This window comes from Pteropus vampyrus, unplaced genomic scaffold (assembly GCF_000151845.1).
Source record: "Pteropus vampyrus isolate Shadow unplaced genomic scaffold, Pvam_2.0 Scaffold101, whole genome shotgun sequence".
NCBI classification, from domain to species: Eukaryota; Metazoa; Chordata; class Mammalia; order Chiroptera; family Pteropodidae; genus Pteropus; species Pteropus vampyrus.
The window spans coordinates 2,606,090-2,610,432 of record NW_011888882.1 but is presented as its reverse complement, the minus strand read 5'-3'; the positions used below and the strand labels follow the sequence as shown (position 1 = coordinate 2,610,432).

Sequence of the window (4,343 nt, the reverse complement as noted above, 5' to 3'; positions counted from 1 at the left end):
TATGATGAACTTAGTAGTGGGAAGCCTCTCCTTGAGGAGTTCATAATATCACAGGGGAAATTAGTTTAAATAACCTGAAACTTTGCAAACCCACAGAACATTCTGTGAGAAGTGGTAAATGTATGAAGTAGACTCTGCAGATCGCAAGAGCTTAGAGAAGGTCATGCAGATCTTATATACAGTTTGGTAGCCATTCTGGTTTTGGCTGATATAAAAAATGAAAATAATAAAGTGATTAAAATCAATAAAGGTGTATATACTTGCTAGATGTCAGGCACTTAATATATATGTAATCATATTTAATCTTTATAGCACCATGAGACTAGTATGATTATTCACTTTTACAGATAAGTGAACTTGGAGTTCAATAACTAGCCCAAGAAGGTCACACAGCTAACAAGTGGTGGAAGAGGAATTTGAACCCAGGACTGACTGGCTTTCCATGATCCTCCACATGCGCCTAGCTACCTGGTGAAGGGAACCAAAGTTTTGCCATCCTGAAGTTGCCTTTTGGGGATATTGATTTTAAGCTGTTTATTAAGAAACAAGACTCAGAAAGAACATTTGACCCCCTCTCCCCTCCCCTGTTTCCTGTTTTAGAGATTCATATGGAAAGGCCTATTTCACAAAGGTAATCTTAGGATATTGCCTTGACCTAATTTGAATTAAGTATGGTAAATAAGAGGGTCTTATTTAAAGGCATGGGTCTGTAAGCTAGATATCTCCTGTGTCCCATTGTTTTTGAGTTGCTTAGCAAGAATATGCCTGTCATGTATGTTTTGCTCTTCCTCGACTACCTGTAAAGTGCCCATTTTCACTTTGAAATCTAAGACCCCATTTCCCCCCTTTTCTTCTTTGTCCAAAATCATATATACCCAATGTTGCTTCACTGTCTTTGGAATTTTCATGCTTATGTGAATTCCCCATTCACATATATTAAAAATTTGATTTTCTCCTGTCAATTTGTCTCTGTTAATTTGATTATTAGCCTAGTTAAAATAACTTAGAAGGTGGAAAGAAAAAAGTCTTAATTTTTTTTTAGCCCCCACACTGGATAGGAAGTACACTGAGTCATGAGAGAACCTGGGTCTCAAGCTGTTCCTGGTGAATATGCACTTGCCTACCTTCTTTGCTTGTCCATCCTTATAGAGCTTGAGAAAATCAGCCTACATAACCTGGTGCCTCTTTTGCCCGCTGGGAATTTGTTTTTTGGATGCTTTCTGTCTGCCCCTCTCTGCTTGCCTTGACCTTTGATATTTACATTTGTCTGGCCTAACCAACCTGGGTTGACACTGGGGATTGGTTTTGACTTCTAGGATGTGATAATATCACTGCTCATTTTGTCCACCTTCTTCCAAACTTCTGGCTCTTCTGTGTCCTCTATCTTTTGAGTTCTGTTATGGGTACATATTGTTTTTCTTTTTCTGATCTATAGATATCTGGCTTCCCCTCACTTTTTACCTGGGCTCTCTGTTCTGCAGTGTCTCTTCAGTGTGATTTAGCGCACGTATGATGACAGGGCATGGACAATCCAAGTTGAGGGTAAAATATGAACAGAGATAAGGAAACAGAAACAAGATTGTCTTGTGTAGTGGCTGGGAGAGGACTATTTGGAGGGGGAAAAGATGATTTGTACTAAAGAACGGAAGACTGAATGGAAGGTATTTTAGATGATAGGCTTTCTAATAAGCCAGACATGGGTGTGTATAGATGGTAGAGTAAGAAAGAGCAGAAGCACAAATGATTGAAAGCTGTTAATATAGAAAAAAACTTCAATTTTAAGAGCACTGAAAGAGAGGGGAGGAAATATTAGAGTAAGAATACTAGGCAGAGGGCCGATGCTAATTTATCCAGACATGAGGCAGCAACAGCTTGCCTGGGGGTACAGAGATTGTATAAATGGAGAAAAAGGGGTGAGTAGAGTAGACTTTTTGAAGAAAGAGTCATTATGATTTGGAAGAAGGGTGGATATAATATATGGCATTTTTGGATTGTCTCTAGTTTTAAAAAAAATCTTGGTTTCTTTGGAGTAGGTCAAAAAGAAGGTGCCCAAGGAAAAGATTTAAAGTCATTTTCAATATTTCACGAAATATTCATGTCAAGTCAAACATCATATAGACAGGAAACCAATCAGCAATAATTCAATGTTATTTTGATGTCATTTAGTATAAAGTATACTTGGATTTTTCTCTTTTTAAATTTCTAAACCATGAACAGAGATTTCTCAGAGGCATATGAGACTTTGAAGAACAAATTTTTATTAAAAAATGTACCACATAACCTTTCCTGAATAGATGTTAAATATCAGAAAGAATGAAATTATTCCTTTTATTTCCTCTCATCCCTCATAGATATTTTCAGGACATATATTCTTATTCCAATAATCGTAAACTAGTGTGATGATGGTCAAATTATAGTATAGTGGAATTTTCCTGACTTGACAGTTGGAAGTAAAGACAGCCAGAAGTTTCACGCTTTAAAATTTTATAAAAAAGGCTCACATGATGAACACTTCAGTGGCTCCCATGCTTCTGGCCCCTGATGTTCATGCCTTTGTGTAATCCCCTTCCCTCAAGTATGTGTAGGTCCTATGACTTGCTTCTAGCCACTAGAATATAGCAAAGGTAAGGGGATATCGCTTTTGTACTTTTGTTACTCTGTATACGACACTGTCATCCTAGCAGGCTTGCTCTAGAGTCTCTGTTGCTGGCTTTGAAGAAAGAAGCTGCCAGGTGAATGCTGGCAATAACCACATGAACAAGGGAGTGTGCCCTTTCTAGCTAAGCCTCCTGATGAGAACCAAGCTCTGGCAGACACCGTGACTACAATCTTGGGAGACCATGAGACATAGAACCCAGCTAAGCCAGGCTCCTGATTCAAAGATAATGATGAGATAATAAATGTGTGTTATTTTATGCTGCTAAGTTTATGAGAGTTTGGTACATAGCCTAGACAACAAATACAGTTCGCTTTTGTTCTTTATCTCTTATTGGCTCTATAAACCAGTGACTAGAGTTTTCATTTTCCCAGTCACCAGGTTAGAGGCATTGGAGTCATTCTGAGCTTCTCTTTGTCCCTTATGCCCAACATCTAACCATTTTGCACACCCTGTGATCCTACCTCCTGCCTAGTTCTTCTTTTCCATGATTATTCCCTTCATAGTAGTAAAATTCAGACTAGTCGACCCATGTCTTTCTTCAGGGCTGAAGACTATGAGATGCTCATGTGAGCTCACTCTCAAAGAGAACGAGGTAGGCAGTAGTGTTGCCAAGGGCAGAGGGTAAAGAACCAAACACAAAACTGATGGTGTGCTGAGCTGAGGCAGAGAGGTGCCAGGGCCTTGTTAATTCCACGGGTGCCTGGGGCATCAGTGGCCCAGAAATGAGCTCACTTTACTGTGGAGGCACATTTACAACTTGTCTGCCAGCTCTCTTCATTTCCTGCCTGGACCAAACACTCACTTGGATCTTATTCCTCCTGCAAATTTATCCTCAGCTTCCATTGCTGAAGCACCAGTGGACAAAATGAAATTCAATGCCGTTATGACTTCTGACCAGAGCAAGAACCATAAAAGGTATTTCAATGCACCTTCCCACATTCTCAGGAAGATTATATCTTCTCTTTTTCTCAAAGAGCTGAGAGAGAAGCACAATGTTCGATCCATGCCCACCTGAAAGGATGATGAAGTTCAGGGTTGTATGAGGACACCATTAAGGGCAGCAAATTGGCAAAGCAGTCCAGGTTTATGGGAAGAAGTATGTCAGCCCCGCTGAACGAGTGCAGTGGGAGAAGGCTAATGGCACAACTGTTCATGTGGGCATTCACCCCAGCAAGGCGGATATCACTACACTAAGGCTGGATAAAGACATAAAAAGATCCTTGAACATAAAGCCAAATCTCGCCAAGTAGGAAAGGAAAAGAGCAAATACAAGGAAGAAGCAATAGAAGAGATGCAGGAATAAAGCAATCTTATATACAGCTTCATTAAAACTGTTAAAATGAAAAAAAAAAAAAATTGTCCTCTACACTGTTCCTAGACTCATTTCCTAAAACGCAAATCTGACTTTCTCACAACCTTTTCTACTGCTGTTCAGGATAAATCTGTAAGTGTACCCCGCATAAAGCCCTCCATAGTATGGCCGGCCTGACACATTTCTGGATCCATCACCTATGCTCCAACCTCTGACCCTGAGTTTCAATGATATTGATAGTTTAGAGTGTAGTTGCCAGAGCAAATTCATACTATTTTCATCTTTATGTTTCTGTTGAAGTTGTACTCACTGTAATGAATACTTTCTTCCACCATTTCTTAGATTGACTTCACATCACCCTTTAATATTCCA

At 39.5% G+C, this 4,343-nt stretch overlaps 1 protein-coding gene and 1 pseudogene across 1 annotated transcript in view; one reads left to right on the top strand and one right to left on the bottom strand.

Annotated features, from left to right (window-relative positions):
* Positions 1-4,343, bottom strand: part of HS3ST5 (heparan sulfate-glucosamine 3-sulfotransferase 5) — a 102,359-nt gene that overhangs the window by 27,127 nt on the left and 70,889 nt on the right. The gene's annotated exons all lie outside the window — the stretch shown is intronic.
* Positions 3,506-3,962, top strand: LOC111742778 (annotated as a pseudogene).